Here is a 14687-nt window from a genome sequence, read left to right on the forward strand (position 1 = left end):
CATGCTATCTCTGGATTGGCTACGACGCCAACAATCAAGAGGGGAGTTTAAAAGAGGAGAGGATAGTTAGACTTGTTTGTGCAATGGGGGGGAGGGGGGGGGCGTGGTTTCAGTTTTGCTAATTCGGCTCCTGTAATGAGGCTTGGTGGAAAGTGGTTCTTTGGCTTCTTGGTCATCTGGTCTTCCCTTGCTGGAGAACTTCATGTCTATCTCTCTTGGGCGACACTTGTGGTCTGTATCTTGTGGTGGACTAGGAGACAGTTTCAGTTTCCAATTATACTGACAGTGGAACTGCATGTCACCTCGGACATATCGTGTGTCACGGTAATCAACCTACTCGTCCTGAGTCGGCCATCTGACGTTTGACAATTCCAGTACGAACCGTCGTGCCTGTTAGTCAAATTTGTTTGACAAGACCAGCGAACGAGTGCACTTCATACTGAAATCTGCTGGATTTCACGGCTCTAATAGGTAATTCTGATAATCAGAATGGCAGTTCACATATTTTCGTAGACGCATCAGAATATACACCTGCCGCAGGGCACCACTTCTCGCCAACAGCGCGCCGTTTCCTGCTGCCGCCTGAATCAAGGTGAAAGGATAAAATACTGCGCTTAGGTTTAAGGTTGTTAAATGATATTCACAGCTCTCTGTTCCCAGGTGTACCATAATTTACAGTATACTTGATCATAGTTGATTCCATTTGAGTGACCGACAAGTGCTGGAATTGCCTATACTGCTATTTCGCACCACATCGCTCACTTAATGATCTCTTGGGCACAGTGGAGCTTGCATTAGGGATGGAGCTATGAAACACATGAGGTAGTACAATTTTTTGTTCTCTGATTTGAAAATCTGAAAGTGATCAGCACCTAGTGAAAGGACAGGTAGATGACTTTCTACAAAGGTGTATTGTAAAGGCCGCAAATAATCTAAAATTCGGAATACCGTTTCACTCCGCAATAGATAATGTCACCAACAGATCTAAATTTATTGGAAGGATAGTAAGGAAGCATAACTTATGCACGAAAGCTCACTGGTTGAATCAACTTTTGATTATTGTTGTATTCAAGGAAGACATAAAGGTAACGGCCTTGCCGCAGTGGATACACCGGTTCCCGTCAGATCACCGAAGTTAAGCGCTGTCGGGCGTTGCCGGCACTTGGATGGGTGACCATCCGGGCCACCAGGCGCTGTTGCCATTTCTCGGGGTGCACTCAGTCTCGTAGTGCCAATTGAGGACCGAATAGTAGCGGCTCCGGTCTAAGAAAACCATCGTAACGACCGGGAGATCCGTGTGCTGACCCTCCTATCCGCATCCTTATCTGAGGATGACACGGCGGTCGGATGGTCCCGATGGGCCACTTGTGGCCTGAAGACGGAGTGCAAGGAAGACATAGGGAGAACTGAAAGAAAGTCTGAGCACCCTGTCATGGATTCGATTAATCAGTGTGGGAGTGTCGCAGAGACGCTCAAAAATCTCTAGTGGGAGACGCTAAATAAGGGTGCTGAGTGTCTCGGAGAGCTGTAATCACTTTACTTCCTCCAACATATATGTCGTACAGTAATCTCGACGATAAAATAATGGATATTTAGGCTCACATGCATAAGTTCATCGACCACTTTTTTCCGCGTACCATTATGAATCGACTAGGAAGGCGGAATTTGAATCTAATAATCTATTTGCCCTCTACCATGCATCGTACCTTATCTTGCGAAATAGATATGGAGGTGTATAAAAATGCAATTAAACTGCAACTGATCTTCTGTGGCCCTTCTACTGCATTATTTCTTAGCGTGCGCTAAGTTAACACCAACCTGTCCAGAGGAATTAAGTCCCTACACACAGGAGCCAATGACCTCTGTTATCGCGCCCGTAAACAGATACCTCGGTGAAGCTAGACAGGTGTGTCTCGTGTTTTATAATTTACGACAATTTACTGTTTGTCCGGTCTGTTGCAACTCCGGAAAGCGTACATTTAAGCAGCCTGGAACGGTTTTCTGTTTCCTGTGATCCTTGAAACAATTTTCATTTCTGTCCTTAGCAATCCTTGCCAGATCTCTCGTCCGTTGGACGATTATTAGTATTGATCTTGAATGGACACTCGTTTCTCATTTCTTGTAAAATGATTGAGAGCAGTGTGTTGTTTGCTGCGATTCAGGAAAAACTGTCAGTTTCCTCATAATTGCTGCACCGTCCCTAACTCACATCGAATATTGTGGGAAAGCGGAAGAAACAAACTGCGTACTGATAGTTAATACCCAGTTCAATGCTTCACTGTTACTCATACTTTACGCTACACCGCAGTCACCTCAGAGTCGCTGAGATTCAGATATGACATGTCCTATTTCCCTTCTCATTAATTTTAACTCAAGGTTGTTGCTGAATCAGTGACATAAGTTAGTCTTGCAGGAGTTTGCAGCGATACATACTTAACGTGTACAAAATAAACTATTCCATTCTGTTAGAGAAAGCTGTAGCTCCAGTCATTGTTTCTCTTGTTACGAAAGCTGGTTCCAGGACACTTTTCCACATATGCGCCTTATCATTTTGGGCTCCCCTTCCCTTCCGCTATTTTCCCTCTTAAATTTTCACCCACCCAGTTTTCGTTACTAATTATGATACGCATTGTATACAAATTTTGCACTTGATTGTCATCGGCGCCTACCTCCACTTGGTACTCGAGGCAGCCGCTACTAATTGTGATATGGAAATCTCAGTTTTTTGTCACCTCTAGTGCCCCTCTCAGTTTGCGCCTCAAGTAGTGGCTTGTGTAGCATGCATCTTAAAGTGGCCCTGCTTGGTACCCCGGGGGTGAAGCCGCTTGTCTCTCTAGTTAGTTTCAAGAAAGTGGTGTCTCCACAGCCACCTGTTTGTTGCATCAAACGACTGTTTTTTCTTTTTTTTTTCAGGTACATTACACAACAACTTTTTTAACTCAGAGGACATTTTGAAGTATTCCATCTCGGCTGTTTTTTCGCAGGTATTCAGTTTATTATATCTTCCACTATTGGCCAGTGTCGGTCTTACGAACCATTTTCAAGCGCATTACGTGTCGATGTGTTGCACAATAAACGGCGATTAACGGGATAACAATTTGTAATACATCGACACATACTGCGCTTGAAAATGGCCTGCAAGGCCGACATTGACCGATCGCACAAGGAATGACAAACAGAACACCTGTGAAAAAACAGCCGATGTGGAATTCTTCAAAATGTTTCTTAACGAATATACGGCTATGTGCCCCCACATGAAAGAAAATGTTATTAACAACGGAACGATTTTCAGTCGTGTCTCCATGCTTTTAGTTTGCACCATTATACACATTCAGTACTGAGAGAAAATGGGAAGGTGCTTTGTTTATTCATGGCTTACGTCTTCCAAAATAAAAATCAGGAGTCTGTGCAATCCCAGTTTTTTCTTAATTAATGTCGGCCCATTCATTAAGTCATCACGGGTTCCCAGAAACGCGTCACAGCTTCATTATCTACGATTGTGCCTTGGTAAACATTGAAAAGCGAGGAAGGAAATAGAGCTTTTATATCGATTGAATGCATTCAAATTAAAGAGAAAAACGAAGAAAACGTTTTTTCTTTGAATGGAGATACCCAAGAAATTATTTTTAATTCCGTTGGCCTACTTCAAGCATTTTCTTGAAAACTCTTCATGTAATTTTGAGGATGTTTTCAAAACAAGTTTTCATTTCTGAAACGTCCGACATCAGTGTAGGGAATGTAATGAGGATATTGGACTGCTCTGTAACAAAATCATAATACAGTTCCACAGCGAAACAGTTAAATGACTTAAGCAAACATACTTCCAGCCCCTCGCACTTGTCATTGCAGAGAATATAATGGTAGTGGAAATAGCCAGCAAACAAGTCGCACAAAATGGTAAGTCGTTCTCCGACTGACTAAACACAGAGAATACAACATACGAACCACTCATAATGGATGCGGATTCTGAAACATTTGCAAAAAGTAATTCTGTCAGTAAAGGTAATACAAATGCTGTATTTCAGTTGAAGTTTTAATTAGCTAGAATGTTGTGTTTGGTATTGTATATTTTTTTATGAAACTTGTTTCCTGAAAGTAGACAGACGGCCTGTTTAGCGTCAAGGAAGAGGTAACACAAAAAATAAGGCACCTTCCACGAGATCATAAGACATATTTGTGAGTGAAAATGCTGTTCTAATATGTAATAACTCTCAAGGAGCTTCATCAGAAAGAAAATTTTCACAGATCGCAGAATTTTTCGTGTTTAAAAAGTTTATATCGATTTACCAGGAACGTAGATAATTTTAGCCACCTCCTTTGTGCAACAAAACTTTCAATTACTTAAATGTAGGGTAAGTCGGGTAGAGTTGGATCACTTTTGTGCTTCAGCATAAAATTTTTATGTTGCTCAACTTTTTTTCGACTTCTGGTAGCATGTTCATATAGTGTGTCACATAAGCTTATGTAAATACATTATTGAGGCACTGCCACTTAAAGTGGAAGGGATAAGATGAAATGAATAGGTGTCTGCGTGAGATGGACCAATGTACTGGGAAAGATGGATCACATAAAAGTGGCTATACATGAAGAAAGGAGTAAATTAAAATTTCATATTTTTGTTTGCAGTATGTTGTAATGAATACATAATTATATTATCAAATATTTTACTCCAAAGCAATTTTACCAGTTTATTATAAATCTTGATTAAACATTAGCTTTACTAATGGATTGCTGGTTTTGTTCAAGCATAAGCCTCTCATTATCTCACAACTCCAGTTACACTAGTAACCAGATGTTGGCAACACAATAAAACCACGTCTTTTTTATTAGTTTCGTAATAGACTTCACCACAAACGGCACATTCATCCTCATCTCATTCATCAAAGTTTTTTTGGTAATCTGCTACAATGTCTGATCCTGATGAATACTGTTAGCTCCTTCAGTCTGTTTTTATCTTGACTATTATTTCCCTCTAGAATTTCCCTTTGGTGATCTTTTTGTGTCTTTTCTGTTTGCTTTCTTTTCTTATCCCTCTTTTTATTTTCAGTTTCAATGTTTCCAGCAAAGTTTAGCCCTTCGGATATAGTTGCTGCCTTTCTCTTAAAATTCATAGTATTATCAATAGAAGAACAGGTTGTTTTTCTTCCAAAAGTTTTGTCTGTCGTGGCTTAGGAGTAATTAGTTGGGAGGTTGTAATCTTGTAAGCTTTAGGTTTAGTACGAGCGATGTCCGAAGTTGTGTCAGAGAAGGGATTTGATCTGCTGCTCTTTTGGTGTGCTTTGTTCAATAGGTCTTTTGATGAGCTGTGAACTCGTTGGTAGGCTTGTGTACAGGATTCTGCACGGCACGGACATATGTTCCGACAAATAATTATAGTCTGAGACTACGGCCATCATCAGTGGAATTATTGCTCATGCCTTGAAGTTAAATTTAATTGTCCTCCATCTCTCACATTAAAACAAATTGTCCATCTCTCCCAAATAACAAAGGTCTATTTCTTCCTACTGTCTGGGAGATATGGACCTCCCCGACTTCTGTCTGTGCGCAATGAACTCGATGGCTATTATATGTTAGTTTCATCTCTACGTATTTGTTAAGCTCGCAGTGACAAAACTACCTCAATATTGCGCAAATTTAGTTTTAATACCAAAATTATATAACCACACGATAAAATAGCTGTATGGCGGTTGCCTAGCGCCATTAACAAAAAAGTTTGGATTGACACAATACACTCGTTCAAAGCGAAGCGTTTGTTTGCAGGTCGACATATGGGGCCTTATGTGACCGGTCAAGTAAGTAGGATCTTCATAAATGAAGCCACGGAAGATTGCAGCTGTTAACGTGAAAAAAGTCTACCAAGTGATACATAATGGTTTGACTGTATGTTTCGTAGAGGTAGACAGTGTGTGCAGAGACCGACGTTACTTGCCGTATTTTTTCTCTAATGATCGAAAATTTGTAATGAATTTTATTCAATATACTCTCAAAATTGCATTTCTCACGTAAACGTTATCAGGTTGGAAGTAAATTACATCACCACCACTCCCTTGCCTCTTCAATGATGTCAATACAAAACCCATTGCCCAATAGGCAATCATAGGTGAAGTGCGTGTCATTACGCAGGAATGCCTATTGATATCCTCCTGAGTTACCTGATTAGACATTCCAGCGTAATGACTAGCACTTCACCTATGATAGCCTAACGGACAATAGGTTCTGTGCTCATGCGTGCTATCATTGTAAAGTGTTACATTAAGATCGACAACGTCGACGGTACGAATGGCTTTTTGGCTTGTGTGACAGGACTCACTCAGCGTTGAGATTGGAAATGCAGTCGTCAGAGCAATAATCAAACTCTTAAGTGACCAGACCCAATTGAGGCAGAACGGGAAACGCATATCACATCGAATGATGGACGTCGTAGGCCGGTTGACTAGAACCGCTATATCGGAGAATGCCAGTGTGTTAATCCTATCAAAAATCGCATAGTGCCGCGTGAAAATGGAGAAAGACAACATTAACTGAGAGTGCAAGGAAAGCAATGTTCCCCTATTGGATTGACTGAAAAGTTGGAGACTCTTAGGTGTAATGGTAGGGCTGATAAGACAAGACTTAACTTATAATTCAGCCGATATACGCTATTACAGAACGACGCAACGTTTACAAATTACTGTTCTGTCATCGAGTGCGTATCTGCTGACCTTTTATCACCATATAACACTAATGATGCCAAAGTGAGGTAACACACACGAGTTACGGTAGAATATTGCCCAATGGTTGCGGGAATTAGCTACCTCTTTCTACAGGAAAGCAGTTTTAGTCTTCTTTGGTCTTTTGTTTGGCTGCTTAAAAGGTAATGATTCCTAGTCAGCTTTTGACCGAGCGACTGTAAAACGTTTTAGAGTAGACGGTTGTGTACTGTCCGGTAGAGGTTTCAGGGTCGGAAAACTCGAGAAATTTCTCCTATAATTATTGAGTGGATTTTTACGAGATAGATGAAGCAGTACTATTGTTTAAATCAGGAGCTGAACTTACGGGGCAGGAATTTTTGGGATCGTTGGGACGAAAGAAGGGTACTATGTGGTAGAAATTTCAGGGTCGGAAAGCTCTATCGTTTTCCCCCATAATTACGGGATAAGTGAAGTAGTACCACTGCTTAAACCAGGAGGTGAATTACGGAGGTGGAGCTGAAGAGATCGTTGGGACGAAAGAATAGTAGGATGGTGCGAAATATACTGTGCCGTGCGTGTACAACATGATGACATTCAATATCGATAGAACCTTTCTGGTTATCAGAATCACTAGCGGTGGTAGAATCAGAGCGAATTTCCGCCACCAGAGGGTAGTGCAGTGACGATGAAGTCGATTTAAGAGCGACCGCGGGGACGGTGTCTCTGACTGATCGAGTGTCAAGCCGTCTGTGTGGCGACGGCGGATAGTAAACGCCGTGACGTCGAGCCAATGAGATCCTTGGCTGGCTGCTAAATTTGGAGTGTTAGTCAGGGCAGGTTACATGATGTCCTGGGCCGTTGCTTGTGCACCTACTTGTACTTGGATTTGATTATTCGGAAGAAGCGTGTGTCCACTATGGCATCGGGATGGTCTCCTGTCAGCCAGTGCCAAAGGTCGGAACACAAGGGTGACTGTTGATTATCTCAATCGACTGCAGCCATTAATGGGGTGGTTGTTAACCTATGTTCCTACTTCCTGGAAATTATGGTGAGCATAAAGATACAGTCACAACCGTTATAGTTTGCTTGTGAAGACGCTGTTCTCTTATTTGCCGTCCTGCAGCTTGTGAAAACGCTGTTCTCTTATTTGCCGTCCTGGTTATCCATCGTCAGCTGTAAAACAGTTCTTGTGAACATTTGAAGTGATTCCAGTCAAGACATCTTACTAAATTTTTACTATTGAACTGGCTGTGTAAAAGCCTCTTACCCGCGTTTGGCAGCGGAAACTGGGGCTATCGAAATTAAAAAGTACATAACGTGATTTCAGGGCACAGTTCGCTTTTTCCAAATTTTCTCCAGTGTCTTTTGGTGTCGTATTTTTTTTTAAACTTGTTAACTAGTAATTTATATCTTGCAGGACAGCTTGAGTAAACAAGAGTTTTATATTGTGAGTTCCGCTAAAGAGACCTTGAGTAAAAGAAATGATTAAGGCTAAAGTGACTGCTCCCTCTGTTAACCTGATAAAGAGAGAATCTTAATTTTTCTCCTGTTACTTCCTTATAGAGGACTCAACAATTTATAGCTGCTAATTCCAAGACACTGGAAAAAAAACCGTGCATGGGCCATCTGCAGCGTCCGTACTTCACAGTGTAAAGCCGAGCCATTTGATCGATTACGTCAACGCCATACTTGGAGTTATTGTTTGCCACTGACTCTGGAAGCTTTTTAGGATGTCGTTCATCGATAGTTACTGTGTCTTGCATTGAACTAACAACAAGCATATTTTTGTTCTTTTTCCGCAGGTAGCATGTTGGAGTCACGTCACGTGACTTGTAAAGAATAGTTATGAGCGAAGGTGCTACAGCAGATTTTGCTGATCGAGGATTTCCCTTCTAGATTTCTTCACTGTGCCTACAATGCTTGTACTCTTACGTTTCAAATTTTCTGTAAGGCATTTCGGTGTGAAAAAATTGTCGCAGGTTATGTTTCTTCCTGCGGAAACAAAGGGCTGCATAAGACACGTTACAACATGTTCTGCAAGGGGAACACCTTGGGACGCTGTTCATCTTTGCCTAGGTAAGGAAACCAATTCACCAGATACTTAGAATTCTTATCAACTGCAAGCCAAAACTTTATTCTAAATTTGTCTGGTTTATTCCTCATGTATTAAATGAAGATCATCTAGCCTTGCATGGAAACATCCACAGTGATATTCTCACCTGGAATGTAACACAGCAAGGATTTGGCTAAGAATGTATGCCAACAGGGGTAGCAGGTTCTAAACCATTTGTCTTTAGTCTATTTCAACGTGTGCCCTTTTCGTTAAATCGCATAAACCGCAAAATTTCGGTGAACTTACGCTACTAGCCATTAAAATTGCTACACCACGAAGATGACGTGCTACAGACGCCAAATTTAACTGACAGGAAGAAGATGCTGTGATACGCAAATGATTAGCTTTTCAGAGCATTCACACACGGTTGGCGCCTGTGGCGACACCTACAACGTGCTGACATGAGGAAAGTTTCCAACCGATTTCTCATACACAAACAGCAATTCACCGGCGTTGCTTGGTGAAACGTAGTTGTGATGCCTCGTGTAAGGAGGAGAAATGCGTACCGTCACGTTTCCGACTATGATAAAGGTCGGATTGTAGCCTATTGCGATTGCGATTTATCGTATCGCGACATTGCTGCTCGCGTTGGTCGATATCCAATGACTGTTAGCAGAATATGGAATCGGTGGGTTCTGCATGGTAATACGGAACGCCGTGCTGGATCCCAACGGCTTCGTATCACTAGCAGTCGAGATGACAGGCATCTTATCCGCATGGCTGTAACGGATCGTACAGCCACGTCTAGATCCCTGAGTCAACAGATGGGGACATTTGCAAGACAACCACCATCTGCACGAACAGTTCGACGACGTTTGCAGCAGCATGGACTATCAGCTCGGAGACCATGGCTGCGGTTACCCTTGATGCTGCATCACAGACAGGAGCGCCTGCGATGGTGTACTCAACGACGAACCTAGGTGTACGAATGGCAAAACGTCATTTTTTCGGATGAATCCAGGTTCTGTTTACAGCATCACATTGGAAGCATGTATTCTTCATCGCCTTACTGGCGTATCACCTGGCTTGATGGTATGGGGTGCCATTGGTTACACGTTTCGGTCACCTCTTGTTCACACTGACGGCACTTTGAACAGTGGATGTTACATTTCAGATGTGTTACGACCCGTGGCTCTAACCTTCATTCGATCCCTGCGGAACCCTACATTGCAACATAATGTACGACCGCATGTTGCAGGTCCTGTACGGGCCTTTCTGTATACAGAAAATGTTTGACTGCTGCCCTGGCCATCACATTCTCCATATCTCTCACCAACTGGAAACGTCTGGTCAATGGTGGCCGAGCAATTGGCTCGTCACAATACGCCAGTCACTACTCTTGATGAACTGTGGTATGGTGTTGAAGCTGCATGGGCAGCTGTACCTGTACACGCCATCCAAGCTCTGTTTGACTCAATGCCCAGGCATATCAAGGCCGTTATTACGGCCAGAGGTGGTTGTTCTGGGTACTGATTTCTCAGGATCTATGCACCCAAATTACGTGAAAATATAATCACATGTCAGTTCTGGTATAATATATATGTCCAATTAATACCCGTTTATCATCTACATTTCTTCTTGGAGTAGCAATTGTAACGGCCAGTAGTGTATTTCTGCTCATTGTGTGGTAAAAAAATGGTGGTCCCCATGTATTCGACCATAACAGCTTCAACGGAAAGTTTTTTGCTCCTTATACGCCTCGTAAATACATGAGTGATCCTGCGGCTTCTATTGCATCGACGCTAATGGCCCAGTCACCATCATGTAGCTCTTGGCGTGCTCTATTTTCTGTACACTTCTTTATATTTTGAAGCATGCTGTCATGAACTAGAACAATATCCATGCACTAGAGTATATACCTTTCCTGACAAACTTCTTCGCATAACCTGTAGGTCCTGGTGCTACCTTCAAGATTCTCTGCTGTGGACGTCTTCCAGGAACAGCTTTCATAGGTGTAACAGTCCATGTTGTTCTGTCACTAGCTGTCTCGCTACTCCCACTGGGAGGATTTCCTTCCATCTGAATTTTTCCTTTCACTCTGCCTCGAACGCCTCTAGTGCTGTTTGCTGGAGGTAAGCGCACAATTGTTGTTTGACGTACCTACATATAGAGTATACAACAGAATAATTCAGTTACAACAAAAACAATGATATTCAAATTATAAAACAGCAAAATAGAAAATATTTATAATGCTTGCTGAAATATCAGTTGCTATAAAATATAACATAATAATACAATGGCTATAAAAATGTAGTTGCTATAGGTAAAGCAACATTCGTTTGCAACTTCTCGGCTTGCTCTTCTCCAGTAGTTGCAACATCGCTGTCTGAAGAGGCATTGATTTCATTGATGGGAGGGAAATATTCCTCATCATCAGTAGTGCTTGCAGCTTCATATTCTCGCAATTCCTCAGCTTCACAAACATCACGAGTATCTTCTCCTTCGGATTCACCGTCTGATATTGACTTCAAATATTTTAAAACTTCTTCATCAAGCCGCGTCTTTGAACCGCCATTACGGAACAACTGAAATGTGGACAACACAAACTGCGCCACTTGAGCAACAAAGCTTAATTGCTCATTGACAATTGGTCCGCAGAAGACAATGATCAAATTAGGGTGGTAAACAGCAACAGCTTGGGACATGTCTGGAAGCTATTGTTCGCATTTCGGTACCTGAAAAAATGGCGGATTTAGGACCTTGTAGTAGGAGTTGTTTGGGACACTTTTCAGAATGGTCTTGTGTAAATTCTTTTCAGACATCTACCTACAAATATTTATTAAAATTCATAAAAAACGGAAGAATCCATTTAGGAGAAATAACTCTACAGAAGCAGAATACCCGTCAAAATGACGGGTGCGGTCCTTCTAGTGTTAACTCAGCTGGACAGCCAGGCTGCGTGTTGTTCATAAAAAAAGGAAGAAAGGAAGAACTTATTTCGGCCCTATAGGGGCACCTTGTCTGCACGACCAACTGATTTTATTTCATATAAGCTTCTCATCAGCCTGTTTACTTGGATTGCTTGTTTTCCATACTTACATGTGATCTGTTCTACTTGCCAGTGGATGTCGGACGTTAGCAGCCTTAATAAGTTCTGTTGGTTTCTAAGGCTTCAATTTTTACCTTATTAAACAACTGTGATAAGGCTTGGACCTAATGTCAACCTTTCAGAAAACTTTTCCAAGCAATCTTTTCTTAATTTTTTTCTTAAATGTAATTTTACAGGTTTTGTAATTTCTACAGTGCTGTAGTCTTTCGCCCCTATTGCTCAGTCTATACATCGAAGAAGCAATGCCGCATATAAAAGAATGTATAAGATGAAAGATTCAAGATTCGCTGATGAATTGGCGAGGAAAGGAATGTATGATAAACACTAACCAGGAGAAGGGACAGGATGACAGGACATGTGCTAAGACATCACGGAATAACATCTTTGGGACTATAGGGAGCTGTAGAGGGTACAAAATGTATGGGAAAACAGGTACTGGAATACATCCAGGAAATAACTGAGGACAGAGGTTGCAAGTGCTATTCTGAGTTGAAGGAGGGGAGGGATCATGTTCTCCAGCAGCGACCGAGTAGCGCTACTGTGTGGTGGCAGCAGTCAATGCGGGGCAGGGTGGTGTTGTCACTACTGGAATACTGGTTACTCTTCGTACCTTACTATTCCTGTTAATATTCATCGATAAAACGAATACCGCACTAGACTAATCTGTCAGGCTGGACACTGGTCGGTGACCCCATGTTTGGAGTGTTGAGATCGCCCGCCGCTTTCAAGGGTTTCGTAGCAAGTAAATCCAAGAAATGGAGATTTCCGTTCTTCCCTACTTACATAGAGAATTTAATGTTTCGATGGGTGTTGCTAAGATATATCATAAAATCGTCCAGAGCCCAACTGTCATGTCCAAGACTGCAAGTATATCGTGCAAAAGAAGCGCTTGATTTTGGACGGGCGGTTTAAAACGCCACTTCCTCAGAATGTTTCACGTAGGGGTGGGCAGTCCCAGTGGCGATTTCATCTATTTGTTCATAAAACTCCCCGTTGTGCTTGAAGTAGAAGTTATATGCAGTGCAAGCTCAAAACGTTTAACTATTGTCGCCACAAATATTGAGCAAGGACCACCAAGGAGTCTTGAACTTTATGTGCACCATGAAAGTAGAGAAGAATGGAAGTCTCTCTGTGGTGTCGTCCGAAGAACAAAGTAACGTGTTACAGTAGGTACCTCACGACGGAACAACAAGTAAGGACAGTCGTTACCTGACGGAGAAACGAATGAGAGTTGTTGGTGTAGAAATTATACAGGCTGCCGCAACTAGAAGATTACTTACGTTAGGTCTCAGCGCAGCTCACCCCACTCGTAATCACCTTCTTCTGCGCCTTCTCTCTTCTCTCCTCTCCTCTTGGCCCTCTGTCTCTCTCCTGCTCTAGGCTCTCCTCGTTACACCCGTCTGTCGATCTCCTCTTATCATCTCTCTCCGACCTTCAGCCTTATTTATTGTTATTGAAAATTCAGATTCTGTAATAATGTTCTAATCATAACACATAAAAAGTAGCAGCAATATGACGAGCTCTCCAGCTCCCAAGACTCACCTCGAATGTCCATCCAGAGACTCAATCGCAGCGGCCCACCCACCATCCCCGTCACGGCACCTCTACCCCTCGCCCACCCGTACCCACATAAGACCCCTAGCTGCCCGCAGCCAGGTATAGGGGGCGCACCATTGGTATAAATATTGCGATATCAGCAATATCTCGACACTTCGTCACAAAAACATGAGTACGACACTTGTCGAAACATCGCGATATGTTAACACCGCCATGCAGCTGGAAACTCGAGACCTTTTCATCACCTTTTCTTCTCCCCTCCCCTCTCCTCACCCTCTCTCTTCTATACTGTTGCTTTGTTTTTCCCAGATACCTATGTCTTCGATGACCTTACTGCACGTGGGTTCCTCTCCTCAATTTGTTCCTCAGGACGCCCTACACGACCTCTTGAAATTTGTCAATATATTATTGTTATACCGGATTTAGTTAGGATGAGGTGCCAAACGTTTTTACCTGAAATTAATCGTGACTCGTTATAGATATTTGTAATGTCTTTGAGGAAGGACGAATCGTGATTAGGGGCTAATGAAACACGAGAGAAGACGTCTACGTAACATCGTTATCCATCTATTTCCTTTTTCTTGTGAAGCGATGAGACTTCAGACTGCCTCAATGCGACACGCTACTAATTTCTCTCTTGTGCTAACTTCTTCATCTCAGAATACCATATCCAACCAACGTCATGAATTACTTGTTGTTTGTATTCCAATATTTGGCTTCCCCTACAGTTTTTACATTCTACCGCTTCCTCTAGTACCATGAAGGTTATCTGATGATGTCGTTAAAAATGTCCTACCTTTCTGTTCCTACTTCTTCCTTCTCGTCAGCATTTTCCATATGTTGCTTTCTTCGACGATTCTGCTGAGAAACAGCTCATCCAGTCGGCTCCCATACAATGCTGCGCTCTAAACGTGTGTAATAATCTTCATTTAATGTCCTGGTTGCTTCGTCCGCCATGTGTGATTTTGCTTCCAAGGTAGCAGAATTCCTTAACTTCATCTACTACATAGTCCCCAAATTTGGTATTAACTTTACCGCTAATCTTATTTCTGCTACCCCTCATTGTTTTAATCTCCCTTCGGTTTAGCCTCACACCATATTCTGTACTCATTAGATTGTCCATTACACTCGTCACCTATGTCTTATTCACTTTCATTGAAGATGGCAATGTTACTAGCGAATCTTTTCACTGACAAATAACCTTTCCCTCTCGGTTTTAATTCCACTCTTGAACCTTTGCTCTATTTACGACATTAGTTCCTCGATGAATTTAAATTCATTATTAGGGTTCAGTACA

General features: G+C 42.1%; 1 pseudogene; it reads left to right on the forward strand.

Annotated features, from left to right (window-relative positions):
• The first annotated feature begins 1084 nt into the window (after positions 1-1084).
• On the forward strand, positions 1085-1202 carry LOC126237639 (5S ribosomal RNA; annotated as a pseudogene).
• Positions 1203-14687: the final 13485 nt, after the last annotated feature.

This window comes from Schistocerca nitens, chromosome 2 (assembly GCF_023898315.1).
Source record: "Schistocerca nitens isolate TAMUIC-IGC-003100 chromosome 2, iqSchNite1.1, whole genome shotgun sequence".
Classification (NCBI taxonomy): Eukaryota; Metazoa; Arthropoda; class Insecta; order Orthoptera; family Acrididae; genus Schistocerca; species Schistocerca nitens.